This window comes from Teleopsis dalmanni, chromosome 1 (genome assembly GCF_002237135.1).
Source record: "Teleopsis dalmanni isolate 2A chromosome 1, ASM223713v2, whole genome shotgun sequence".
Taxonomy (NCBI): Eukaryota; Metazoa; Arthropoda; class Insecta; order Diptera; family Diopsidae; genus Teleopsis; species Teleopsis dalmanni.
In genome coordinates this window covers 130,518,682-130,535,600 of record NC_051846.1, presented here as the reverse complement: position 1 = coordinate 130,535,600, position 16,919 = coordinate 130,518,682, and positions in this window count along the sequence as shown.

Sequence of the window (16,919 nt, the reverse complement as noted above, 5' to 3'; positions counted from 1 at the left end):
GGCAATGGATAAGTAGCGAAGTCTGAGTCTTGCAAGACTATCACAGTGACACAATATGTGTTCTGCTGTTTCCTCTTCTTCGTAACAAAGTCTACAGCTATCGTCTCCAGTAATACCTAGATTCAATAAATGTTTTTTAACTCCGCAGTGTCCAGTTAGAAAACCTGTGACAAGTCGGATGCCACTTCTGTTCAGCATAAGTAGCTCCCTAGTACTGGATTTTGATCGAAACGGCATGGATTCTTTTGTTTGTCTGCAGGTAATTGTATTATCCCAATCATTCTGAGCTGCTCTTTCCAGCCATTCATTAGTTTTAAGTTTGAAAAAGCTCCACGAAGGACCGCAGAATGGTTGTGGCCCAATATAGTATGAGGCCTCCCCTTTTCTCGCTAGTTCATCTGTTTTTTCGTTTCCCTCAAAACCGCTGTGCCCTGGAATCCATATTAAGTGGACTCTGTTCCTTTCAGCAAGGTCTTTGAGAAGTAGAAGGCATTCCCACACTATTTTTGAGGTTACTCGAGGTGAGCGTAGTGCCAGGAGTGCCGATTTACTGTCAGAAAAGATATATATGTTTTTTCCTGTGACGGGTTTACCTTTATATACCCTGAGACATAATTCAATTGCGTGTACTTCAGCCTGAAAAACTGAGTTGTTTTTACTCATACTCGCAAATATTTCCTCTTTAGGTCTTACTCCTTATACTCCCGCCCCCACTCCTTCCATCGTTTTGGAGCCATCCGTGTACCACAGATGGTAGTCTCCAGCGAATGGAGGTATGTTCCGTTCCCATTCATTTCTGTCTGGTATTAGTATTAGGAACTTTTGGTGAAAGTTGAATTTAGGTAAGCAAATGTCAGATATGGTGATATTTAGTCCTTCCTCTCTTTGCATTTCCCTACCTAACAGGGAGTTATCGAGTAGTCTTGTTGATTGATTGCTAGTCAACTGTAGCTTGGCCATAAAGTCATTGCTTCCTTTTTGACTAGAAGGTGAAGTGGCGGGAGCCCCAATGCAACCTCTAGGGCTGCTGTCGGGGTAGTTCTCATCGCTCCACTTATCATTATGCAGGCTAATCTCTGCAGCTTACGAAGTTTATCTATTACAGTCTTCTGTTGTGCTTTTTTGTACCAGATAGCTGACCCATAAGTTACAATTGGTCTGGCAATAGATGTGTACATCCAAAGGCTGAGTTTTGGATTAAGGCCCCAGTGCTTACCAATGAGGTTTCTGCTGGTCCATAATGCCTCTCTGGCTCTTCGTATGACATTGTCTACATGAGAATTCCACGTCAACTTCTCATCTAGAATCATTCCCAGGTATTTTACTTGGGTAACGGATGATAGCTCTTCTCCATTTAGGAATGGGTAATTGGAAAGTACTCTCTTCCTTTTCTTTGTGAAGACTACCAGACTTGTTTTCTTAGGATTTACATTTAATCCTACTTCACTGCACCATCTACTAACGATGTTCAGGGCTTGTTGAAGTCGATATGAGATCATGTCTTCATATTTACCCCTGACAAGTATGACTATATCGTCAGCATAGCCTTGTGCCTCGAAATGTTTGGCACTGAGTCGATGTAAGAGCTCGTCTACTGCAATTGACCACAGGAGTGGGGATAATACACCCCCTTGTGGGCATCCTTTTACAGTATGTGCTTTTATTTCGGCATTGCCGAGAGTGGATTTAACCATTCTATTTCTTAGTACATTGCTTATCCATGTGCGTGTCGTATCATCTACTCTTCTGTCATGGAGGCATCTTTCGATATGTGAGTGATCAGTATTATCAAACGCTCCCTCAATATCAAGAAAGCATCCCACCGCATATTCTTTGCAATCTACAGACTCCTGTATTTTATTAGTAAGACTGAGTAATGCATGTGTGGTGGATTTATTTTGTTGGTAGGCGTATTGGTTGGCGTGGAGTGGATTTATAGATAAATACTCTTCCCTTATATGCCTTTCCACTATCTTCTCCATAGTTTTTAAAAGAAATGTAGTCAAACTTATAGGCCTATGGGATTTAGGAAGTTCGCTAGGTTTACCTCCTCCTTTAGGTATGTATTTGACAATTGATTCCTTCCAATTAGTGGGAATGATTCCCATCGCCAGCCCAGCTCTAAAGATATTAATGAGGTAGGGCATAAGGTCAGTTAGTCCCTTTTGTAGGAGTGCTGGAAATATTCCGTCTGCTCCAGGTGCTTTGAAAGGAGAAAATGAGTTGATCGCCCATTTAATTTTATCTTCAGTGAAGATTTTACGAGCAATCTTCCAGTCATTGTTTCTGGGCCTTTTGGTCACCAGGGAACTAGGCTGGGAGATTGATTGGTCGTAAATTGTAGATCCCGGAAAGTGTACTTCTGTTAGAAGTATAAGTGACTCTTTGCAGTCATTGGTATAAAGACCATCAGGTCGTTTTAGAAGCCCAATGGGATTAGTGTGGCTTTTCGAGATAACCCTGTGGATTTTTGCGCTATTGCTTAAGTTTTGAATCTCTGAGCAAAAGCCTCTCCATGATTCTCTTTTTGCCCTTCTAATTTCTTTATTGTAGCCGGTGAGGGCATTTTTATAATTGTCCCATTCACCGTTGGTTTTTGCCTTGTTGAAGAGTCTCCGGGATTCGACTCTTAGCTTGGCTAACTTTTTATTCCACCATGGTGCACTTCTGTTGCCGGTCTTATTTTTCACCGGACAGGCCCCATGGTAGGCATTTATAATAGTTGTGCTTAAGGCAGCATCAGCTATTTCTAAATCATGAATATTTTTTATCGTATGTTTATTACTGCCTAGATTGGCCTTGAGTTCGTCAGTATAAAGATCCCATTCTGTGGCCCTAGGCACCCTATACGATTCCCTTACCTTCATATTTAGATCAATATCAAATCTAATCTGACGATGATCAGACATGGATGTTTCTGCTGAAACATTCCAGTTTTTGATAAAATGTTTTATAAATTGTGTTGCTAGGGTGATGTCTAATACCTCTTCCCTGATTCTGTTTATAAAAGTGGGCTTATTGCCCGTATTCAAAATATATAGGTTGTTACCAGTTATAAATTCAAATAGACACTCACCTCTTTTATTGATGTCGGTGCTGCCCCAGATCGTGTGGTGTGCATTAGCGTCACTTCCAACGATGAGTTGCCTCTTGCTTTTAACACTGTAGTCTACTAGTCCTTTCAGTGATAGGAAGTCCAGGTCTTGGGAGTCTCCAGGTAGGTAAGATGAGCAGACAATGAGCTCTGTCTTACTTACTGGGGTGTCCGCAGAAATTACAGCTGCTACCTGGTCCTTGTTGGTGTGCTGTGGAATAATGAAAGCATTAATGTCATCTCTTACCACAATACAAGCACGAGGTCGACCATGGCTAGCATGATCGTACAGTAGCTTACCTTTTATTCCCTTTATCTGGTTCTCATATACATATGGCTCCTGGATATAGGCTAGGTCAATCTTTTCAGATAGAAGTCGCTGTGTCAACACCGCCGTAGCAGCTTTGGCGTGTTGAAGATTAACCTGCAGGCACCTCATCATTTTATTGGTATCGTCCTTTACCGTTCCGCATCCACTTGGGCAATTTTGTCCCATGAGTGGGTGCTTCCTGTCGAGGGGATCTTGAAGCTGGTTTCTTTGGCCCTTGCTTCTGGTCCTTTATGCTAGATACCGGTGTGCCACCCTGCTGTTTTGAGGTGCTGGGTCCGACTTCAGTTCGGGTGCTGTCCCGTGTGACCTTAACCGTCTCACTTGGCTTATCTGCCTGTGCTTTTGAGGTACTGGGTCTATCACCTGAAAGCGGCCTTTTGGATGGAGGCACCTGTTGCTTGACGTCACTGGGTTTCTCTGTCGTAAATGGCCTTTTTGTCGTCAGTTTCTTGGGTCCAGTTGGCTCTCCCTTCACACGTACGTGAATTTGTGTGAAGTTCAGATACAGCTTCCCTGCCTGACCGACTATCCAATTTTTGGATTTTTCGTCCACTGAGATCGTAACGGTTTCCCCACCATTCTTATCTTTCTCAGTCCTGAGAATTCTCCACGATGATGTGCAAATGCCACCATTTTGTTTTTCCAATCGGGACATCAGAATTTCTGGTGGTAGCACAGCAGAGGGGGGAATAAATGTGATGCACACATAGGTTTTGGGCATCTCTTCGCCCTGAAACACTTTGAGAATAGCATCCGGGAATGGTTTGAGTTTTGGGACACAGGTGGTCAGCCAGTTCCTCGTTTCACCATTGCAGCATGTTAATGAGAGCCATCCGTCTCTGTTAACACTGGTGATGAAGCCGTAGACACTATTGTGCTTGGGAAGTTTGTCAATTTCTTCCAGGAGCTTCGATTTATCAACTCCATTTGGTCACCAGTGAGATTCACCTCCGGATATTTCTCATGGGCGATAGCCACTTTGCAAGCATTGGCTACATCCCTGTAAGATGGAGTCGGTTTTAGCTGGTTTCCGGTAGAGCTAGATGTGTGTTGAGTGGCTTTTGGCTTTTTGGGCTGCGGGCGTTGTGTTTCTTCGGGAGATGTGTTATTAGATCTGCACCTTTTGCTGGTACTGGGTCTGTCACTTTCTCCTTCTGCTGCCAAGGAAGCTTTGTAGAGAGAGTATCGCTCTCTCTCTTTCTGCTTCGCAGTCTCCAAATCCAATCCATCCCTAATCATGGCCTTGATGCGTCTTTTCTGAGCCCCGGTGAAGTATTCCGCTTTCTTCCTGGTCTCTATGTTGCCGTCACCTGAGTTCACCATGCTCTGGGTATTAGCATTAGACGCACCGCCATCGTGGTCACCTGTGTCCATAGGACTCTGGGTGTCAATCACCGGAGAGGTGTTCCCACCGCTTGATACCATTGGTCTCTGAGCAGATGGGTTCAGATCATCCAGATCCTGAATCTTGAGAGATGCTTCAAGCCTCTTTTCAAGATTTCCTCCAACCTTCGTTGGCGAACGGAGTAGAGCTTCTTCCTCTGACTCTGTAATTATATTATTAATTGGTATATTTAGTTTATTATCCATATACAGTGTTTAATATAAGGGAAAGAACAGTCACCCAAAGCAGAGCCCCATACTTTGAGAAGGCATTAATTAAAACAGGAGAGTGCCCGGTATCCTGAGTTCATTACTAAAAGACTGGATGCACCCCTCCAGTCAAGCATCCTCGGCGTAACAGTCTACCTCAGATTTGGGGGTTTTTTATAGGTATCGTACAAATTTGAAAGCTACACATATCAAAACAAATATTACTATAAATACGTACCCGGGAAGTTTTCTCTTCCCAGCCCGACAATCAGCAGTCCACCCTTGGCAGAGACATGACCATATCAAGAGCTTCCCATCAGCCTGAGAGATTGTCGCACTTACCCTTACGAGTCTGGCTGATAAGCTGGAACTTAGTGGACGGTCTTTACCGCCACCTACTCCCTGAGACGCTAGAGTATTGTTTAGCCATTCAGACTTTGCCAGCTTGCAAAAACAAAGAGCCTATCTACAAACTAACTACTACAAGGACTACAAGGTTACAAACTACAAACTACAAACAACAAATTAACTACAAATTTATAACTAATTACTATCACTACAAACATAGATTACAAAACAACACATTCTACCTTAACCTACTGGTAGATCTTGGTTGCACTTCTTGCTCTAATCTCAATCAACATTCCAGTCAGTGACATCAGTGATAACACTGACTGAAATATTGATCAGAATAGCTCAAGTTGTATCTAAGCCCCTACACCACGACAAGGTGCCTACCACGTAGAGGGTACGCAGGCTTACTCTCGAAGCCGGTTTCAAAAGTTACAGACCAGTCAAAAAACCAATGTTGACTAAAAAGCATTAGCAAAAGAGGTAGATTTTTGTTTTTCTTTTTAATTAATATTAATATACTTCATTTAGATCAAATTTCGCATGGAATCACTTAAATTAGACTCTTACTAAATGGAAAATAATTTTTTTCAGCAATAAATCAAAATTTAACATCTTTAATTCTGATGGGATGTGCACAGTGCGTCGCGAAAAAGAAAAACGTTTGTATTTGCGTAACTGCGAAGCGACTGTGAAGCATGGGCGTGGGTCAGTAATAATTTGAGCGTTCTTTTCAGGATTTAGACTAAGATCTTTTCATAAAATTCATCAAATAATAGCCCAACATGTGTACAAAAAAATTTTAGAAAGCCATATGGTACCCCATGGCGGATGAGAAATGTCACTCCGACGGGTATATCAGTACGATAACAACCCAAAACACACCTTAAAGCTGATAAGAGAATGGATTTTGAAAAATGGAATTCCAATTTTAGATTAGCCAGCCCAAACACCTGATTTTAATTCAATTGAGAACATTTTGGTATTCTCAAACGTCGCTTTGGGGGTCGAAAAGTTTCCAAATGTTTGAGGTCATGAAAGTTGAATGATATAAAATTCCAAATAGTTTTATTAACAATTTAATATCACCTATGACCCGTAGAAGTGCCCAAGTAATAAAAAGCAAAGGGCTTTATACAAAATTTACAAAAATAATACAAAAATTTAATATAATAAATAAAGTTGCTATTGTTGTGCACAGCCGCATTTCGCAATATCTCATTATTTTTGTGAATTATTTAACCCGTTGTTTAGAATTGTAGATTTTGTTGTTTTTTTATAATAGCTAATACAATAACAAATAAAACTCTGTATTTAAGTTTTGGAATGAAAAGTAAAAAGTAGACAAAAAACTTATTTATTTGATGGGCAAATTTTGGTTGCTTTTGTTATGCACAACACTGTATATACCATAATGTTAATTATATAATCTTATTATTTTATATTATCTTTTAAAATTATATTTTATTTAATTCGATCTTGTGTATTTAATGATACATGACTCTGCATTAAAGAATTCTGGCAGAATGTTCAATAATGAACATGCTTTATCTGTTATTTAAATAAAGAGAAATAGAATCATAAAATACTTTTCCAGAATAACAAAAGTAAAAATAAGCAACCCAACAACTGTAATCCTATTGATAATTGAATCTAAGTAAATAATAGGTTCACCACATTGCTTACATGAAACTTAAATATCAAATTAATTTTTATCATTATTGTAACAAATGCCATCAAGGCATCTCTGCTTGGGATTGTAAAGATAAATATAGATAGATTTAATTTTCAGTTTATTCTAAACAAATAACCGCATCTAATCGTTGTATACTTACGGATAAGCATATAATACCAAAACAGTATATGAGCATGTGCAGCACTAAAATCTTTTTTTATCACTAATGTAAATTGTAAAAACCAGAAAATACAGTCCACTAAAAACAAATGCAATATTGTTAATGATAACATTAAACACATGCTGAGTAAGATTATTTCACCCTTAATTTCTAAGATAATTTTAAGACAAAATTGTATATAAACCATAGTATTTTAAGAAATAAATCAGTATCAAACGAATACTCAAGCCTTTCATTTCACATGTAAACATATTTATTTTAAATTTACTTGTTCATAGTTTCCGTTTGCTTCGGATGCTGGAGCTTTGTTGTTGCGGGGTGGGCTGCGGTGGGTTAGTTTGTTCAACATTTTAATTATTAATTCACAACCTCTTTTGTTACAGATGTCTTCAATTGTATTATGTAAGTGTTACTTGTTGGGTATTAGGTGGTCGTGTTATGTTTTGAAGGCAGCTATACGCATGGAGTTGTAACGATAAAATTTTTTAATTAATAAAAATCTGTGCTTGATTTTCTGTCTATTCTCTTTTATCATGTCTAACCGACTTCTTTATTGATATGCAAAATTGTTCATACATGCTTTGAAGTTGCGGAAGTGTAACTGTGTTGCGGAACTATCTAGTCTTTACTTGGAATTAATAACACTTATATCATTTTAGTTTTTGAGTACTTGTCATACTCTTTAATTTATTTATTATTATTGTTTTATTATTGTTTACTTAGGATTATTTTTAGACTGCGTTCTACACTAGACTCCGTTCTATCATCAACTGTCTTCTAAAACTTATTCTAAGTCTTACAATAGTTTGATTATGTATCTCAAATAACTATTCATCTTATTCTAACAATAAATCTAAAATCTAAAAATATTCTCTTAATTCTAATTGGCTATTTCTATGTACATCAACACTATTTATTTTCATATATTTCCTAGTTATTATGACACATTACTTAAGACAAGAAATGCATAGTAAGTACTTACTGTTTGTCATGTGCTTCATATTTAAATGTTTTCCTATTTGTGTGGTCTTAATCAGAGGCGAAAGTCGAATGGTTCAGAATGTTCACTGAACACCTTAATATTGGACATTTATTAATATACCTATTAATCTTGCTATACCAAAATGTTGCTTATTACGATATTTTTTATAATAACTTTTCCAAACCGATGTAACATAGACACAATAACGTACAATATAAACAAAATCAAAAATGGGTTAGTTGCACCCAACATTACTTGCAAATAAAAAAGAGAAAACATCTTACTCTTAAAATATTCAAAGGTTCAGAATAAAAACTACACCTCGCTGCCTACAAAACACGCAATTGAATTCATATTACAATATGTTCAACATTGAAAACACAACACAAAATATGCAAGCAAATATAAAAATAAAAGAGAAAACAAGACCCACAAAATATATAAGAAAAATAATCATAACTTTTGAATCAATGCGTGCATGTGGTTCAATAAAGCAGTGAACATATGCAAGCTATGCATACGTACAATGATGCATAGGTAATACAAAAGAGAAGAGAAATGTCTGAGCGATAATCGCTTTACATATGACTAAAGGTTCAATCGACCAAACTGAACCATTAGTTCATACAAAGCGTGCAAATAAAATCAAAGTCACGGTTGCCATTTTAAATGAGTAAACACAAAGTAAAAGAGAAAATGAGGTTTAAAACAAAACAAAATTTAAAGTCATTATTGCAATATTCTAGTATAATATTAAAAAATTAAAGTAAAATTAAAGAAAAAATAAAGCAAGTTCGAAAAATAATATTTAGAAATGGATAAATATGTGTGGCAGCACCAAAAAATATAATAAAAAGAACTGTCAACAAGGCACAAAGGAGACAACAATATCCGCAGTTCCCGCCAGTAGTAGTTTGGAAAAAGACAAAGCAGCACGTGAATAAAACGTAAAAACACAAATCTTAACTTTAAGAATATTTTATAATAACTAAGTATAAGAAATAAATAAACTTATCCATTACCAATACGGAGTGTTCAATTCGAAATAAAACCCAACATAACAAACCACTACATTGGTGACCAAGCCGACGCCGAATATAAAAAATGGCTACTCAAGAGCAAAAGATAACCGAAGACACTAACCCAATCAACGAAAACGCAACAATCACTGCAATAAAGCTGCCGATGCCAACATTAATAAAAAACAACATTGACCTTTGGTTTATTCAGTTGGACTACTGGTTCCAAGTCAACAACATAAAGGGCGATACTCAAAAGTTTGGCACAGTTATCGCAGCATTGGATGGATCGCTGTTAGAACAAATTTATAACACAATACAGAATCCACCAGCAACTCAGAAGTACGAAGCTATCAAGCAAGCATTAATAAAAAACTTTGCGGATAGTGAACAAAAACGCATACAAAAATTAGTTAGTGGTTTACAGCTTGGGGATAAAAAGCCATCCCATCTTTTAAGCGAATTGCAACGTATTAGTGGAAGCAAACAAGACGAACAATTACTGAAAGGGTTATGGTTACAACGTCTTCCTGTAGAAGTACAGACATGTCTAGCCACAATTCAAGTGGAACTACCTAAGATGGCGGAATTGGCAGACAACATAACCGAAACAATCCGTATAAACTCAACAATGCAAGGAACTTACGTCAATGCAGCTAACGTCCCTGCAGCAGCTCATATTCAACGTGATGCACAAATCGAACAACTTCAACGAGAAGTGACCAGACTGACGAAAATGGTCTCGAAATTATCAACCGAACACCGCTCAAGAACAAATCAACGTTCACGTTCAACATCCAGAAACCGGCAATGTCATGATGATAGTGAAGAAAAGACCAGTACAAATTGTTGGTATCATAGAACATATGGGTCAAATGCAAAAAATTGCAAGCAGCCATGCACATATGGCACAAAAAACTAAAACCGACTTCGTCTACGGCGGCAGAGGAAGTTGTAAACGAAACATCTACAAGACTGTTCGTCTATGACAATAAGACAAAAAAATCATTCCTAATAGACACGGGTGCAGATGTTTCACTTATTGCCGCCAAACAAAAAAATTCAAATACAAACAATAAGAACGAAAGAATACTCTACGCAGCAAATGGTTCTATGATCAAAACATTTGGAGAAATAGAGATAACTCTAGCTCTTGGCTTACGAAGAAATTTCACATGGCCATTTATTATCGCAGATGTAAACACTTCAATCATCGGTGCAGATTTTTTAAATCATTTCGGATTAATAGTAGACATAAAAATGAAACGATTGATCGACACATCAACAAAGATTTTCTCAGCCGCAAGCGAACGTAAGGTAAATGCGCAAAAAATATCAACTGTGAACACATCTTGCAAAATTGCAGATCTACTAAAAGAATACATCGACATCACTAAACCAACACCGACAAATCGCCAGGTGACAAAAGTCACTCACCACATATTAACAAAAGGTCCACCAATATGTGAGAGACCACGTAGGTTACCTCCAGACAAGCTAGCAGCAGCAAAAGAAGAATTCCAAAACTTAGTCACAGCCGGAATATGCCGTCCATCAAGCAGCAATTGGGCTAGCCCCTTACATATGGTAAAAAAATCAGACGGTAGTTGGAGACCTTGCGGAGATTACCGTCGCTTAAATGCAATCACCATCCCAGATCGTTACCCAGTTCCTCACATACATGATTTTGCACACATGTTATATAACCAAAAAGTTTTTTCAACCATCGACCTGATTAAGGCATATCACCAGATACCAGTTGAACCGGGGGATATTCCAAAAACGGCGATCATAACTCCATTTGGATTATTTGAATTTACTAACATGACATTCGGACTTTGCAATGCAGGTCAAACATTTCAACGCTTCATTCACGAAGTATTACGAGATCTCGAATTCGCCTTTGCCTATATTGACGACGTCATTATTGCATCAGCAAACGAGGAAGAGCACAGGCAACACTTGCAACAAGTATTCGAACGATTCAGAAAACATGGTTTAATAATAAACGTATCAAAATGCGTTTTTGCTCAAAACACAGTAAAATTTCTTGGTTATCTCATCAGTGAAAAGGGCATTCAACCTCTACCAGATCGAGTGAAGAGCATCAGCGAGTACCCGCTTCCAACAAAAACAAAAGAATTAAGAAGATTTCTAGCATTACTTAACTTTTATCGCAGGTTCATACCAAACGCTGTAGATTCTCAAACTGCACTTCAACAAATGATAAAAGGAAACAAGAAGAACGACAACACACCGTTATGCTGGACCGAAGTGAACAAAACAATCTTCCAAAAATGTAAAGATGAACTAACAAACTCGACACTACTTGTTCATCCGTCAAAAACTGCTACGCTTGCATTACAAGTAGACGCCTCGGATAAAGCTCTCGGCGCAGTTCTTCATCAAGTGACAGACAGCACGTTCCAACCACTCGGTTTTTTCTCTAAACGATTAACAGATACACAAAAACGATACAGCACATACGATCGTGAGTTGTTAGCCGCATATCAGGGCATAAAACATTTTCGACATATGTTAGAAGGTCGTGAATTCGTATTAATAACTGACCACAAGCCACTCACGTTCGCATTCCAGCAAAAGTCCGACAAGGCTTCACCACGTCAAGTCCGTCAGCTTGATTATATAGGTCAATTTACAACGAATATCGTTCATGTCAGCGGAAAAGACAACATCCCAGCAGATTTTCTCTCGCGGATAGATAGTATTAGCATCCCAAAAATCGACTACGATTGTATAATTGGATTACAACGATGTTGCCCACAACTACAAGATATCAAAAACAACAATTCCATCGAAATCAAACTTTTATCTTTACCAACAATATCAGATAAAATTTATTGCGAAGTTTCAACTGGGCGAATTCGTCCTTACATTCCCCAGAAATACCGGCTACATATCTTTAAAGCTACGCATGGGTTGTCTCATCCCAGCATTCGGGGCACAACAAAAATGATAGCTGAAAAATTTTTCTGGCCTTCTATAAATGCTGATATCAGAAACTGGACCCGACAATGTATCCCATGCCAACGTTCTAAAGTGCAACGTCACAACCGTTCACCTATTTGTCAATATGAACTCGCTGAACACAGATTTGAACATATAAACATAGACATCGTCGGCCCGCTACCACCATCAAACAACTGCACATATATATTAACCATCATCGACCGTTTCAGCCGATGGCCAGAAGCAATTCCGATCCCAGATCAAACAGCGGAAACCATCGCAAACGCACTGATTACTCAATGGATCGCACGTTTTGGCGTACCCTTACGTATCACAACAGACCAAGGAAGACAATTTGAATCTTCATTGTTCAACCAACTAGCTGAAGTTATCGGTTGCAAACACTTACGAACTACGAGTTACCATCCTCAAAGTAACGGAATGGTGGAACGATTTCACCGCACATTAAAAGCAGCCTTAATGTGCCACCAAACAACTTCTTGGACAGAAGTTTTACCAATAGTATTGTTAGGTCTACGCACGACTTTTAAACCAGACATTGGAGCTTCTGCTGCTGAAATGCTATATGGCCAAACTCTACGTTTACCGGGCGAAATAGTAAGCAACCCTAGCCACAGAAATATAAATCAACACGATTTCATAACCAAGCTAAGAGAACAAATGCAGAGCGTCAAGGCAACGTTGGTATCGCATCATATAGACCGAGGCTACCACATCCAACCGGCTCTAAGCTCAGCCACGCATGTATTTATACGAAATGACAAGGTAAAACCACCATTGACGCAACCTTACGATGGTCCTTACCAAATACTAGAGCGAAATGACAAGACGTTTAGAATACTGATCGAAAACAAAGAACAAACAGTTAGCATAGATCGTCTTAAAGCTGCTTTCATATGTCCCGATACAGACATTGACATCCACAACAAATCAATGGTATACCACACTCCAAACAACGTTAATGGCGACCAGTCTGTGCGACCAAATACAACAGCTAACCTGACAAAATCAGGACGCAACGTTCGCTTTCCAACCAAATTTAGTGACTCCATCACTTAGGGGGGAGTACTGTGGCAGCACCAAAAAATATAATAAAAAGAACTGTCAACAAGGCACAAAGGAGACAACAATATCCGCAGTTCCCGCCAGTAGTAGTTTGGAAAAAGACAAAGCAGCACGTGAATAAAACGTAAAAACACAAATCTTAACTTTAAGAATATTTTATAATAACTAAGTATAAGAAATAAATAAACTTATCCATTACCAATACGGAGTGTTCAATTCGAAATAAAACCCAACATAACAAACCACTACATATGTAATTAAAGATTTGATTCAAACACCGTTTTTAAACAATCTGCTGAAGAAAAGGTTTTAATTCATAAAATGAAAACACCAACTCCTGGTATGAAAAATTTGGTGCCTGATGTAAAAATGTCGAAATTTGTGGTAAATCGTCGTTTTCTTACAACTATTTACCATAAAAACCAATGGATCACAGGCTGCAAACGTTTAAATAAATTGTTTTGTTGGTCTTGTATGCAATTTGCTTGTGAGAAAGACAGAAGTAAGGAGTAGGGGGAACACGTTATAGTTGGAGTTGTGTTTTAATCATATTGTGAACACCTTGACAAAAAGCTGATGCCTCGATACTGGTCTCAATATATTTGACACCACATGACCGCTTAACCGATATTAAAACAGCAAATTATTTGTGTCAGAAGTGTCGTTTTCATAAATTACAAAAATGCAATGGTTAGCTCATTTAAATTAGAACATAAGTGTTTTAAAGAATTTGAATGCAATAGTCATCAAAGGCGGCCTTAACATTGAGTCAGATCAACTATAGATATACCATAACACCCTTACCCTTCAAGGAAAAAAAAAATTTATGCATAGATATGTGAATATATAGTTTTGTGTTTTAATTTATTTTTATAATTAAATACATTAATTTCTCATTGTTTATTATATTAATTATCAAGAATGTTTATTTAATATTTATATATATTTATTATACATAGATTTATACAATTTTTATTAATATATTAAACAATGCATATAGTTTTGTATTTTAAGAAAAAAAATTAAAGAAAGAAAGAAATTCGAAAAAAGACTGACTTGTTGGTGAAAGACCAATTAATAATCTTACCTACCATAAACCGATTTTAAACCATGGCTCAAAGTTTCTTAAAGCTCACCTTACACGTGCTATATACTTATTCAGCGGTCGTGAGAGCGAGAGCTTGAGAGCGAGAAGCTGCCAGATCTCTCCCGTATAATCGCTGTAGAAATCACATGTAAAGATTGCTTTAAAGTTCTTGGTTTAATGTACCCACTTAGAAACCAATGTCAATATTTGACTCCTCCGCCATTAAATTTTTGCAGTCTCTGCAAAAGGCCAACTGGTTTACCTATACTCTTTTAGTTTTGCTATTCTTCCTTTCGTTTTTTTTTGTTTTTTTAGTAATGTAATAATATAGTAATAATAATAATCTTATTTTAAAATTAAGTAATTAAATATGATATATATTGTATATTAATACTACTAGTATTAATTAAGTTCTAATTACAATATAATAATGATAACAATGAAAGAGATTAAAAATTATTTTCATAATAATAATAGGCCTTTTCGGTGGCTCGCAACTACGGCAAAAAACAGCAAGTTGCTGGCATATGCAGGCCTATACTGGCCGCAATGTACGCAAAACAACAACACTATTTTCTCTACCTCGGCTAGCATAATTATGCTGGCCAACCACATCGGCCAGTAAAAAAAAAAATGTTACCAACGCAATAAGCGAACTATTGTGAACCTTCATTGAAAATTCCAACGAATATTGCAATCAAATGTCAAAAATTGAGGAAATAAAAATTCAAACAGAATTCAAAAATTTGAAAAATCTTGAAAAGTAACGAATAATAAGAATGAAGAAATCGTAAGTATTAAGCACATTGAATTTTTTATTATGTTAGTTATTACCAAGTAACATTTATTTTATTGCATATAATTTGTAGTTTATATACGTAAAATTAATAAAACAAACATAATTTTTGAAGTTTTTCTAAAAAATTGCCGCTGCAGAACGTTGCTTTTTTCTCCCAACATCGACAGTACCTACAAAAATTTACTTATCTTAGTGTTTTATTTTTAAATTTCCAATATTCTTACCATTCCTTTTAATTCCGTGTTCATTTTAATTTTATAGTATTTTTTTAAAAATATATTTGATTTATATGCACATATACAAGATTTGCTGTTTGTCAAAACAAAACATTTGACAGATTGCAACAGTGATGCCAATGGCTCGCGTGGCCAACATAGGCCAACATGCATTTTTTGCCGTACTTGCGAGCCACCGAAAAGGCCTAATATTAACTAAGTAAATATCAGTTTTAGTGTCATCGCAATATATTACTATCGCTGTTTGCAGTATTTTGGTTAGTTCTGGGATTATAATCTTGGTACTTGTTTTTCCGTCTTACTTCAGATTTATATATTTTCTGAAATTTTTTTTCATTAGAAAATATGTGATTGCCTTCTAGTTTATAATTTACTATTTTTTTATATTTAGGTTGTGATTTACCAATTTTATTATTCTTTACATATTCATTCTCAAAATCTGTGTTCATATATTTCCTATTTGCGATATTTCTTCTTTTAATTTTAGTTTTATGTAATTTATTCGATATATTTATGATTTACTCTTCGCTAAGAATGTCATTTAAGAAATCTATTGGCTTTATTTTAGTACTGGAATGGATGGAATTGTTATAAGCTACAACTGCGTCAAAAATTTTGTCTTTTAGACTGTCTTTGTTAGTTGTGGTTGCGTTTACAAGTCGTACATGTTCGTTGAGCATAGAATGAAGTCTTTCTATATCTGCGTTGCCTGTTTTTAAGTAAGGTGTTGTAACATACAGTTTAATATTTTGATCTTTCAAGAATTACTTAATCATTACAGTATCCAACATATTGTCTGCTATTATGATATATGGTTTCCCTAAATATTGGAGTCTCACTTTAAATGCTTGAATAATCGATAACTAAGTTCTATCTTTAAGTAACTCTACTGTTGCATACTTGGTTAATCTATCTATTATATACTTGTTAGATACATAATATTCCGTTGTGGGTACCAGATGTCAAAGTGTACAATATCGTTACGTTTTATAGGAGTTTCTGTTAGCTTAAAAGGATATTTGATGGGGGTTCTATCATATTTCGCTCTATTGCAAATGTCGCAGTTGTTTATGTATTTCTGTATTTGAGTTTGTAAATGCGGATTATAAAAATGTTTTAATTCTAAAAATACTTCATTAATTCCGCAGTGGTTGTTCTTTCTGTGCTCAAATTCTATTAGTTGTAATACTTTTTCTTTATCTGTGATATCTTCTAACATTGAACATGTCTTTAGTAGTTTTAATTGTCTACTATTCCCAAAGTGTTTAATATAAAGATTTTGTAGTGTTAAATATATTTCTCTCTCAGGGCAGAATATAACTATCAAGCCTTTGTTTGGAAATTTTTCCCTCATGAAATTTAACATAAATTGTTCGTCTTTATCTTTTATGGTCAAATGGTGTCTTATTTTCTTTTTGAATAATATCGTTGTTTTGACTGTAATTACACTACCTACGTTTATCGCTACTTGATATTTACATAAATTGATTGGTTTCTCTGATATTAAAATGAAAT